Raw genomic sequence first — 14,074 nt, forward strand, 5'->3', positions numbered from 1 at the left:
CTAGAAAAATACAACCTTCCAAAACTCAACCTAGAAAAATCTTAACAGGCCAATAACTAAGGAGAAAATTAAAGCAGTCATAAAAAAAAAAAACTTCCAGCAAACAAAAGCCCAGGGACAGACAGCTTCACAGGGGTGATTTACCAAATATTCAAAGAACAAAAACCTGTCCTTATTAGACTATTCCAAAATATTCAAGAGGAAGGCACACTTCCAAGCTCTTTCTATAAAGCCAGCATCACCCTAATCCTAAAACCAGATAAGGACACTGCAGAGGAAGAGAATTACAGGCAAATATCCCTGATGAACATAGATGCTAAAATCCTCAACAAAATTTTAGCAAATCGGATCCAGCATTACAGTAGAAACATCATACACCATGATCAAGTGGGATTTATTTCAGGGATGCAAGGCTGGTACTGTATCTGAAAATCAATAAATGTGATACTTCACATAAACAAATTGAGAGACAAAAATCATGTAATCATATCAATTGATGCAGAAAAGGCATTTGACAAAATCCAACACACTTTCCTGATAAAAACTCTTAGCAAAGTGGAAATTGAGGGATCATACCTTAACATAATAAAAGCCTTATATGACAAACCTACAGCCAACATCATACTCAATGGGCAAAAACTAAAACCATTTTCCCTAAGAACAGGAATAAGACAGGGATGCCCACTTTCATCACTCCAATTTGATATAGTACTGAAAGTGCTAGCCATAGCAGTCAGACAATAAAAAGAGATAAAAGGCATCCAAATTGGAAAAGAATAAATAATTTTGTCATTATTCACAGATGACGTGATATTGTATATAGAAAGTCCAAAAGACTTCATAAAAAAAACTAGTAGGACTAATAAATGAATTTGGCAATGTAGCGGGATACAAAAGTAACACCCAGAAATCTATGGCTTTTTTGTACACCAATAATGAACTCACAGAAAGAGAAACTTAAAAAAAAAAAAAAAGCCCATTTACCATTGCAACCAAAAATTAAGATACCTAGGAATAGATTTAACCAAGGAGGTAAAGGACCTGTACTCAGAAAATTACAGGATGCTGAAAAAACGAATAAAGGAAGACATAAACAAATGGAAGAATATATCGTGTTCTTGGATTGGTAGAATGAACCTCATTAAAATGTCCATACTACCCAAGGCAATCTATAGATTCAATGCAATCCCCATTAAAATACCAATGGCATACTTCAAAGACCTAGAACAAACTCTCCAAAAATTCATCTGGAACAAGAAAAGACCCGAATAGCTACAGCAATCTTGAGAAAGAAGAACAAAGTTGGAGGGATCACAATGCCAGATATCAAGCTATACTACAAAGCCACTGTTCTCACAACTGCCTGTTACTGGCACAAGAACAAACACATAGACCAATGCAGCAGAACAGAGAATCCAGAAATCAACCAATGCCATAATGCCCAGTTAATATTTGACAAATGATGCAAGAGCATACAATGGAGTCAAGACAGTCTCTTCAATAAATGGTGTTGGGAAAATTAGTCAGATACATGCAAAAAAATGAAACTAAATCACCAACTTAAACCATACACAAAAATAAAATGGATAAAGGATGCCAGAAGCCAATTCCAGCATGTCAGCAGGGCTGAATCATCTGGAGATGGCTGAGGGCATTTCCTCAAACCTGAAAGGGATGATGCATGAATGATTGCTTACTGCCAGATAGCTGAGGGCATCTTAATCTACATGTTATTGCCTCCTCCTGGCCAAACACCTGAAGAGCAGGAGGTAATTCTTCCAATCTGACAGTGGATTCTTTGTACTAAACCCTGGCCTTTGAAGTGTATATCTACTTTGCCTTAGGACAATTTGTGTTAATAAAAAGCAAGGGGTCCTAAGAGAAGGAGAACTTAGTTTCTTTAGCTAAGTCTTCTCTGGCTCCCCATAATGCCTTCCAAAATTATGTTTCATCTCTGGACTCTTATTTAATTTACATACAGCACTTCTCCAGGTTCCTGAACCCTTCTAGATGCTAGAACAAGACCCCTGGCATTAAAAGGACTTAAACATAAGACAGGAAACCATAAAAATCTTGTCAGCAAAGATTCTATGTCAGAAGAAGCCATATGCAGCAAAATAGCAGACATTTGTTATAGCAATATCTTTAGAGACACAAAAGTAACACCCTCATTAAAATGTTATCATGGAACTCCTAGGGCAATAGAACATCAAGAGAAAATAAACAAATGGGACTACATCAAAATAAAAAGCTTCTGCACAGCAAAAGAAACTATCAACAAAACAACAAGAAAGCCCACTGCATGGGAGAACATATTTGCCAATGTTACCTCCAATAAGGGTTTAAGTTCCAAAATTTATAGGGAACTCATACAACTTAACAAAAGGAAGATAAACAACCCAATCTAAAAATGGGCAAAAGACCTAAATAGACACGTTTCAAAAGAAGACATACAGAAAGCCAAGAGACATATGAAAACATTCTCAAAGTCACTAGTCATCTGAGAAAGGCAAATCAAGATGATAATGAAGTACCATCTCACACCTGTCAGAATGGCTATCATCAAGAAATCAACAAAGACAAGTGCTGGAGAGAGGAAAAAAGGAACCCTCATGCACTGCTGGAGGGAATGCAGACTGGTACAGCCACTGTGAAAAACAGTATGGGGTTTCCTCAAAACATTAAAAATGGAACTCCCACTTGACCCAGTAATCCCACTTCTAGGAATATATCCCAAGAAATCAGAAACACCAATCAGAAAGGATATAAGCACCCCTATGTTCATAGCAGCACAATTTACCATAGCTAAGATTTGGAAACAGCCTAAGTGCCCATCAGCAGATGAGTGGATTAGAAAACTGTGGTACATCTACACAATAGAATACTATGCTGCTGTAAAAAAAGAAGGAATTCTTACCATTTGCAACAGCATGGATGGAACTGGAGAGTATTATGCTAAGTGAAATAAGCCAGTCAGTGAAAGATAAATACCACATGGTCTCACTCATTTGTGGAATATAATTAACAACATAAACTGATGAACAAAAATAGATACAGAGGCAGAGAAACATCGAACAGATGCTCAAACTACAGTGGGAAGGCTGGGGAGGGTTGGTTGGGAGGTAAGAGATCTCCCTTAGGACTTGTATGCATGCATATAAGCATAACCAATGGATACAAACAGGGGGATGGGGGGGGTGGCAGTCAGGGAGAGGTCAAGGGGGAAAAGGAGATTTACGTAATACTTTAAACAATAAAGAATTTAAATTAAAAGAATTTTCTGAAACTGGCATGGAGAATGAGTGATTTTTATTTGCATGGACTTAAATCCCTGATTTTCCAAGGTCCATTTCCCTTCGTCCAGTCATCGAATAAGTGTAGCTGGGGTTTCAGTAAAGCTGGAAGTACAGCCACTGCCCAGCGTTTTCTTTTCATGTTAGAGCTAGGGTTCCGTACAGCTACTTGCAGTCCATCAGGCCATTGTGTGTGTGGGTCCACATGGTTGTGAATGCCAGGAAGCCAAGCCTGAGCCATGATTCAAGCATGCCAAGAGATCCAAGAGAGCAAACTTCTTTGTTCAGGGAATTAACTGTCCCAAATTTCAGTGGCCACACCCATTCTGGCCAACCATCTCTGTCCCCAGGTGTGATTGACAGCAAGCACCTTCTTTAGTACCCCCAACTTTACCTGACATGGGTCCATCTTCTTTGTTGAACTACTGAGGAGTATAAAGTTGTAGCTTCCTGGTGAATCTGCCCAAATGACATGCCTATAATATCTGGCCTTCCCTTTGCTCCTTTCCTATTATTAATAACTAGTTAATTAATGTGGTAAAAATATTAATATTTTAAAATTATTTACCTTTCTATTAAGGATAATGTTTAATATTTACATTATTTTTAGCCATAGGAATTAATTTTTAAACTGAATGATTTTCTGTCTCCACTTAAATCCTTTTAAAATCACAATCTCTTTGTTCCTTTCTTCGTGGCATGTATCTCTCAGTTATCTTTGATCAGAATATCCCTTTGATTAATTTTTTAAAGAAAGCATATTGGCCTCCATGTCTGAGAATGGCTTTGCATTGCTTTTGTTTCAGAAACAACTTGGTTGAATAAATATTTTCAGATTGTGCAGTTGTTTTACCTTTAAGTCTTGTTTTCTTATACTCCTCAGTATTGCACAGATGTTAGCTGAAAATCTAATTTTGGTTCTAAGGGTATTTGTACAGTTTCGCTTTGTTTTCCTTCATCTTTTTTTATTACCAAACTTTTTCTGGAATTAGGTCTCTTCTCCTTAGTTAAAATTGCTTCAGAAAGAAGTTCAAGAACTTTCTTTTTCCCAGGTAAAAATATTTTCTCCTTGCGTTTATTTGATCACTATTCTGTTTCTCTTTCCAAGAGCTGTATTATATGCAAATTTAAACTCCTCATATATTATAGGAGCTGGTCCCATGAAAAAGGGTCCCCTTCTAAAAATCTGAATTCATAGTGATGCTATCAGTATCTTTCCTTGCTTTGGCTGCATTTCTGCTTTTGTGTAAGAAGCACATTCTGCCTGCATATTAACTAACATAGATTCATCAAACCTTCAAAAAACTAATGACTATTTCTAGTTTTCAGCACAGATACTGTTTTCCCCCCTCACTGTTTCTTCTTTTTGGATATTTATGTGAAAGTATGGCAGGGAGATCTATCCATCTGTAGTCTTATAACAAGTTTATCTAGACATCCAAAGCACTTACTTTAAGCAATGTTACATATTCATATGGCCAATTGTAATGTCTTGGATAAATTTATATAAGTAGAATTATTGACTGAAAATTATGCACATTGAAGTCTTTTGATGAATATTATGGAAGTATTTTCCAGAAATGTACTGTCAAATGATGAGTCCTTTATTAATAGACTAGAGGCCTAGTGCACGAAATTCGTGCATGGGAGGGGCGTGTCCCTCAGCCAGGCCTGCACCCTCTCCAATCTGGCACCCCTTGGGGGATGTCTGGCAGTTGGACATCCCTCTCACAATCCGGGATTGGTGGCTCCTAACCGCTCGCCTGACTGCCTGACAATCTGCCTGATTGCCTCTAACTGCTCCCTTGCTGGCCTGATTGATGCCTAACTGCTCCCCTGCCAGCCAGATCACCCCCAACTGCCCTCTCCTGCCAGCCTGATCTCACCCCCAACTACCCTCTCCTGCCGGCCTGATGGCCTCCAACTGCCCTCCCCTGCCAGCCATCTTGTGGTGGCCATCTTGTGATGATATGAGGGTGCCACGCGAGGGCGCGAGGACCACCTAGCCTTTTATTAGTATAGATGGTATCTCTCTCTACTTTTCCATTTTGGTAGACTAATAAGTACATCTCAAAATTTAAGCAAATTTGAGTTTTTTTCCAATGAGGTTGAACTTGACTTCACAAAATAACTTGGTGTTTTTTTTAATTGTTTTTTCAGGTCTTTGATCTTTTTAAAAGTGGGTTCCAACAGGTCACTTAAAATTAAAATATTTCCTTGTATATTTAGTATTTTAATGCCAAATTATATTATATATAGTAACTAATAAATAGAGTTACTGTATTAATAACATACATTAACTAATACTTGTAACAGGCTCACACTATAAAAAAATAGACCCTTAAAGGAATACTCTTTTATTCCTATGCCAGTTTTTACTTTACACACAATTGAGATTATTTTACATATTGGGTTAACAATGGTCAACACAGGAATATATGCAAGTTTTACCTTTGTCAAGGATTCCATTTTTGGAGAGGATGAATAATATAACTTGTTAAATCAGTTTTTCTTTAGGCACAATACTTTCAAGTAGTCTCATAAAATATGATTAAGAAATATGCAAATTGTAGGATTAAGGATGAGGCTCAAAAATATTATTTCTCTCTAGGGAGAATAAAAATTAAGGACCAAAATTTATCCAATCCACATGAGAAAGTCTGAAAAAAATCACATGAATTCCCAAAGTCATAAATAATACTGTATTAAAACTTAGATAGTTATTTTATAGTGCAAATTCATTTTATTACGTTATGATTTTTCTTGTATTTTTTCTCTATCAAGCTCCATAATGACAGGGTATACTTCTGTTTTAATCTCCAATTTATTCCAATGCTTGGCAGAGTATCTGACACATATTAAAATATTTGTTGACTGTATAATAAGAAAAATCGTAAAGTTTTATGTGAGTATATGTTGTGTATTTATAATTATGCATTAATAGTATATTCAATAAGAGTACATAGTAGATATGTTTTCTGGAAATTTCATTATAGATCATTCAATATATATCTGGAAATTCCATTACCTTCTAACATGGAGAACATTGGTTTTCTATATAATTCTTGAGTTTTAAACTTTTGGTCAATATACTTTAACTGTTACTTCACTGCTTTTGGCATTTTATTATATATAAGTGTAAAATTCAAAACAACTTTTGCTGTGTCCCATAGATTTTGGGTTGTTGTGTGTTCATTTTCATTTGTTTCCAGGAAGTTTTTTATTTCTTCTTCGATCTCATGGTTAACCCATTCATTCTTTAATAACATGCTATTTAGCCTCCATGTTTTTGAGTGTTTTTATTGTAGTTGATTTCTAGTTTCATGCCATTGTGATCTGAGATGATGCTTGATCTGATTTCAATCTTCTTAAACTTATAGAGATGTGTTTTATGTCCTCATATATGGTCTATATTTGAGAATGTCTCATGTGTACTTGAGAAGGATGTATATTCTGCAGCTTTGGGTGAAATGGTCTGTAAATGTCAATTAAATCTCTCTGATCTAGTATATCATTTAGGGTCACTGTTTCCTTGTTGCTTTTTGTCTGGAGGATCTATCCAGTGAAGTCAGTGGGGTATAAAGTCCCTATTATGACTATTGTTGGGGATCTCTCCCTTAAAGTTATCCAGAAGCATTTTTTAATATATATTTAGGTGCTCCTGCATTGGGGGCATATATGTTTACCAGGGTTATATCCTCTTGTTGGATAGATCCTTTTAATATTATGTAGTGAATTTCCTTGTCTCTTATTATACCCTTTATTTTAAAGTCTATTTTGTCAGATATGAGTATAGTTATGCCAGCTGCTTTTTGTGTTTCCATCCCTTCATTTTCATTCTCTGTGAGTCTTTTGTTCTGAGTTGGGTCTCTATATATGGGTTATGTTTCTTATCCATTCAGCTACCCTATGTCTTTTGATTGGAGCATTTAATCCATTTACATTTAAAGTTATTATTGATATGTTCTTATTGCTTATCTTTATGCCTATGTTTCTCTTTCTCTGTGTGTTTTTTTGTTGTTGTTGTTGTTGTTATTATATCAGTCCCTTTAACATTTCTTGCAATGCTGGTTTGGTGATGGTGAACTCCTTTAGCCATTTTTTTTTTAATTTGGGAAGCTCTTAATTCACCATATTTGAATGATAGCCTTGCTGGATAAAGTAATCTTGGTTTCAGATCCTTGCTTTTCATTACCTTGAGCACTTAAGAGTCATACCCTTCTGGTCTATAGATTTTCTGTTGAGAAATCAGCCGACAGTCTTATGGAACCTCCTTTGTAATTAACATTGCTTTTTTCTTGCTGCCTTTAAGATTCTTTTTTTGTCTTTAATTTTTTGGCATTTTAACCTTTTGCACTCGGATATAGAGTGTGACTCGACACGGTTAGCATCGGTAGCAGCTCGTATGTCAAGCCACATTCGACACGTAGTTTCACCGCGGTGGGGGAAAGGGGATTTTTGTCTATTTTTCCAGTATCTTTTCTTGTTTTCATTAGCATGAAAGGACAAGTAAAATGTAAATGCCGTCTCAACTGATGCCACCCCCTAAGCTTCACCAATGGCATCTTCAAAGGCTATTTGTTTCTAAGACACATCAGTCACATGAAAAAGGTTAGACCAGTACACTAACTTCCAGGGGTAGATTATTATCCACTAACTTAGAGTAACATTTAGATGGAAAGCTCCATATAATCACACCTCACCCTAACAAAAAACACAAAGATTGTGTTGTTTGTTCCAACAGAAAAATCAAAGGAGGAAGAAGAGAGATGATTTATATTTGTGAAACATGTGAATGTAAACCAGGTCTTCATGTGGGTAAATGTTTCAAAAAATATCACACCATGAAAAATTATAGAGATTAAAATTACTCTTTGAATGTATCAATAATTTGAAATATAAAAAAATCCAAATAAATAAGTTTGTATGAAAAGAAACTCCAGTTTTTTATTCTACTGCCGCACTTTGTAAATCTGGGGTATTTAAAAAATTAAATCCCGAGTAGAATAAAGGAATCGAGAAAAAAGCAAGCGAGTGCAAAGGGTTAATTATGATGTGTCTTGGTGTGGTCCTCTTTGGATTCTTCTTGCTTGGGACTCTCTCTGCCTCCTGAACTTGTGTGAATTTTTCCTTCACTGGGTTAGGGAAATTTTCTGACATTATTTTTTCAAATAGGTTCTCTATCCTTTGCTCAGTTTCTTCACCTTTTAGTACTCCTATAATGCAGATATTGTTAAGTTTTATGTTGTCCTACAGCTCCCTTAAACTGTCCTCCTGTTTTTTAATTGTTTTTTTTTTCTCTGATTGAGTGATTTTTTTTCTACTGTCTTCTAATTTGTTGATCTGATCCTTGGTTTCTTCTAATCTGCCGTTTATTCTTTCCAGTGTATTCTTCATTTCTGTCATGTCATTCTTCATTTCCAACTGGTCATTTTTCATAGTATCTATATCTGTTTTCATGCTGTTGGGCATCTTTACAATCATTACTCTGAACTTTTTATATCTGATAAATAGCTTATCTTCTCTTAATTTAGCTCTTCTTTAGGAGAATCTCTTGTTCTTTCATTTGTGGCTTGTTTTTTTCTGTTTGTTTGTTTCAGCATTTTGGCTGCCTGTTTGGGTTTGTTTCCATGTATTAGGTAGATCTCCTACAACTCCCAGTCAATTTGGAGGGTCTCTGGTGCAGGACAATGTCAGAGAGTGTTTGTAACTGGCCCTGCATTCCCTCTTTGGAGTCACCAGTGATACACAGCTTGTGTCTCCCTTTCCTGGGGCTGAGTGCATTTGGAAATGAACAAGATGCACACTAAGGTCTTCTGTTTTTAGCCCTGGGTCCAGAATCAGATAAGCAAAGGCGCAAAGCACCCAGAGATCTGCCTCTTGTAATTCTCCTTTTGTTAAACCAAACTATGGTAAAAATACTTTCAGATTTGCCTTTAAGTATGATGCTGACTATTCTTCATAGTAACCTATCTATTCTTAGCTAACTATTGGGAATTTTCAATGATATCCTATTATTAGTACCCAAGTTAAAAGTGGGAATTCCTCCAGATCTCTTAGGAACACATTCCAATAATTAATAACCATCATTATGGGGAAACATCTTTATATCTTACTTAAATCCCTAGTGCTTCACTTCAAATCAACTACTTATACTAACACTCATGAATTGAGGGAGGTCATTATCAACATTTCAGCTCTGTGTTTATTTTTCTTCTATGGATATTATTGCTTCTGTTTCAATTATTCTCATATATGCTTCAAAGTATTCAATGAAGTTTATGATCATCTGAACATATGTCATGGGATAAATTTCAATTACTGCCAATTCCCTTTTATAACCATATTTATCAAGGCTAAAAAGGTTTCAAGTGGCCCTTGGACTGATGCTTTAAATTATTTAGTAGTAATTTTTAAAATTTACTATCCACAAAAAAAGCTTATCAATAGATTATTCTAATTCTACTCTAACAATTATTAGGTAAAAGGAAGTTCTTAGGAAATGAGATTTCTCATAAAAGTAAATATACTTAGAAAACTAATTTAGCTGTATAGAATTAATTTTTAAATCATTTTGCATTGAAGGTTCTATTTTCCAACCATCATTTTTATGGCATTTAGATAACTGACTAGAAAATAATGTTAGGTGATTAGTCAAAGGTAAATATGAGTACTGGAAAGTACATATGAATTAGAAAGCACTTTGTCAATTACATAATGTAAGTAATTAAATGCACTGCAAGGCAATAAAAATACTGATAATGTGAAAGACTTTTCAACTTACATCCAAGATTATGTGGTTTGAAAATTTGATGTTAGATAATAAAAGGAAAAGTTTTTGTTTAAATTGTAATTGAGCATTAATTTTCTAGACAAAGATTGGGTAGCTCAAGGAGTATTACAATGAGGACTACAATGATATCATTATATATACATACTTGAAACATTGTTTCAGAAGCAATTCTCAAGATTTGAGACATATATGTACTTTTGTTTTAATTGATTGCTAGTATAATAGTTTCTAAATAAAAATGTGCTAAATTAAAGGATGCATGTATTCACTTACTAAAATTAGTTGAGTAATTCTTATGAAAGAAGTTTCTAAAACAAACTATCAATGAAAGATTTAATTTCATATTAATTTTTGTTTATTTCAAAATTGATTGATTTTGTTTCTTGAAGAACTACAAATTATGAATGCCTGGATCATATAGTCTAACTATAATTTTCAGTTACATTCAATGGAAATAAAAATTACTTTTTCTCTTGATAATTCTCCAGATATGTCTATTTGGCTTCAAGAATTGTCTTTATCAGTGGAAATATAAACTCTTATCCTATACTAACACAACTGTCCTGGGGTCCAGGTCTGTTAAGGACAGTTATTTCTTCTTCATAGATTGCCATTACCTAAAGTTTTAAACTTTTAAACACTGAGTCTACTGTGATTACCCATCATGATTAAAATCAGAAATCTTTAAAGTGTCACTGATTTAAATAGAGCTTTTGTTATTTTATAAAATCCAATGGACCATTCAGAATGACTGAATTAACTGGTTTTCCCTTACCATTGCACCCATGGTCTGATTCAATTATTATAAAACAATTCTTCCTATATTCCAATGGCCTAAGCAAAATTGAGTTGAAATATGAGGAAATATGAATATTGTTGGTAGAAACCAGAAAGAGATATTTTATTCATTACTTTTGCTTTTTATTCTTCTAATTATCTTGAACTTTTCAATGGAAATGGATTGTAACATAATTGTTAGTGAGTTTGTTTTTCATTGTTATGGGGAAATGCAATACAGCTGATAGTTGTTGTCTTTGAGGTTCAAAAGCATCTTCACAAATACTCTGCCATCTAATATTTGGAACAAGCAAGTGAGACAGTAAATAAATTTATGAGTAATGAAATCTGATAATTAGAGATGATAAATTTAACATGGTTTTTCTGATTCCCAAAACAGAGAGCTTTATTCTTCAAGCCTTGCCTACTCTGGCAATAGAAGGGAAGAAAGGAGTAAATGGATTTTATCTGGGACATACAAATTTCATGTTGGCTCTGTATATTCATTTGTATAATACAAATTTATTGATTTTCTATTATGTGAAATTACTGATGATAGGCTTAGGATATAGTGATGAATAATAAAAGTAAGCTCCTTTCTCCCATTAAGGCTTATACCCTAGAAGACAGAAAATTAACAACATATAAACTTGAAAAAGTGCTATGTAAATAGACTTCTAAATTTGGCTTAACATTTGGCTTAAATATGGGGTAGCTTTTAACAGACAAATGTTCCACCAGAAACTAAAAAAGAGAAGTCCTTTTTAAAAAAAGTTTAAATATAGGTATTAGAGAACTACTGAGGACTTGGATATATCCCTGAGAAAAAGCATTTTAAAACTACATTCCCCCCTCAGGATTCTAAACATAAAACAGGAGACTGAAGAACATAGCATAGACTCGGGGGAAGGACCCCCATTAATATAAAAACAGGATAGTTTTGGGCAGCTATGGGGATTGAAAGACAAAGTTCAAAAACATAAGAGGCCAAAATTCTAGTACAATAGGTAATACAGAGGATGGCTATGAATATTATGTCAGTTTTACTCAAGATAATTGCCAAATTTTAAGTCTGCATGGGACACAAGATTAATAAACCAGGCACAAACAATGAAGAAAAAAAAACCTTTTTCAGTAGACTCCACATGTTGAAACCAGGATTACGGATCAGAACTCACCAGTCAACACCCAGGTGTAGCTGGGGGCTACATCCAAGGATTGTGAAGTCAAAAGTAGACAAAGCTTTAATAATCCTGACATTCAGCCTTAAACAGCGTTCTGATCAAATCATCATAACAACCCACACTCCATATGCCTAGCAATAGAAAGATTAAATACTTTTTGGAGAGCCTCCAAATCCTCTATAATTTTTCATACATAATATCTGATACTCAGTTTTTTAAAATTATGCATTAAAAAGGCAAAACTCCAGTCAAACTAAAGAGAAAAATTAGACAATAGAAACAGACCAAAGAATGCACTGATTTTGGAATTAGCCGATAGGACATAAAAATGATTAACTGTTTTGATTAATTGTTTGAGAAAATAGAGGAAATATTTGAAAAAAAAATTTCTTGAGATTCTTGGAATTTATAAAGATAAATTAAAGTGAAATTCTAGGGCTGAAAAATAGGGCATGAATTGATGCTGCCAAAGGAGGGAGACATTAATTGAATTGGTTGTACTTTTAAAAAATGACCAGTGACTCCATTGGGAACTGTTCAGGTTGGTGTTTTTCAGCTTCTACTACACACATACATAAAAAAATCAAACTGTGTGATGTTTTATTAGTTCTGCATCAAACAGATATGCATGTGGAAATACCTCAATTGGTATCCAAAGGAGGAAAAATAGGAAGAAGACAAACAAGCAGGTATGAAAGGAGATTAATCTTATGTAGGTCCCTGCAACCAAAGTGTAAGGGATCAAGATAAGGCTACAGGGCACTGGGCTCCTATCTCTGCATTTCAGAAATATGGAGATCTTTTGCAAAATTTCATTTCTTCTGGTCACTCATTTTTTTATGGAAGTATAATGACACATATTAGTTTCAGGTGTGCAATGTAATGAATTAATTTGTATATATTGTCATAGTAAGTGTACTTAACATCCTTAATTTTGTAAGTCTACAATTTTTTTTCTTGTGGTAAGAACTTTTAAGATTTACTCTCAGCAACTTTTAAATATACAATATTGTATGTTTAAATATAGTCACCACACTGTATATTATATTCCCCTGACTTATTTTATTGGAGGTTTGTAGCTTTTGACCCCTTCACTCATATTGTAAGATAGTGGTCCAGCTTAATTCTTTTAATTGTGGCTGCCTAGTTTTCCCAATACTATTATTTATTGAAGAGACTGTGTTTCCCACTCTATATTCTTGGCTGCTTTGTCATAAACTAATTGACAACATATGTATGGCTTTATTTCTGGGCTCTCTATTCTGTTGCATTGATCTATGTGCCTGCTTTTATGCCAATACCATATGGTTTTGATTACTATAGCTTTGTAATACAGTTTGAAATCATGGAACATAAAGCCTTCAATTTTGTTCTGTTTTCTCAAGTTGCTTTGGCTTCCATACAAATTTGTAGTTTCATACAAATTTTAGGATTGTTTGTTCTGTTTCTATTAATAATGCCATTGGAATTTTGAATGGCATTGCATTGAATCTGTAGACTGCTTTGAGTTGGATCTTAGAAGCAGATTGTATTGGTTTTAGACAAAACAATATGACATTAATTTTATTCAACTTTTATAGAGCAAATTCATATTCATTAGGGAAACTTTGAAATATTATATGCTCCAGAAAAAAAAAAACTTCTAGACATTTTTATTTTAATCGTGTCATTTATTCTTCATAAAAATCTTTTAAGAGGCAGCACCAGGGTTGAAATTCAGGTCTGCTTAACTATGGAGCACATAGAGTTTTGTTAGATATAATGTTATGAAGGATTGTGTAGATGGTTACTCCAATAGGACATGAGGCCGATCCCAATAAGACATTAAGGTCTGTTTTGTTTACCTAAGGGTAGAAGAAACCTTATTAAATGCCAAAAAGTATGCATAAAAATCTACATATTATTATTCCCATTTTATGGAGAATAAATATAATGCTAAATTGTCCACAGTCACAAAGTTTTTAAGAGGTAGATTCAAAATTCATACCCAAATTTTTGTCTCCTACTACAAACATTAGGTGTAGGTA

Source organism: Cnephaeus nilssonii (assembly GCF_951640355.1).
Source record: "Cnephaeus nilssonii genome assembly, chromosome: 6".
In the NCBI taxonomy this organism is placed as follows: domain Eukaryota; kingdom Metazoa; phylum Chordata; class Mammalia; order Chiroptera; family Vespertilionidae; genus Cnephaeus; species Cnephaeus nilssonii.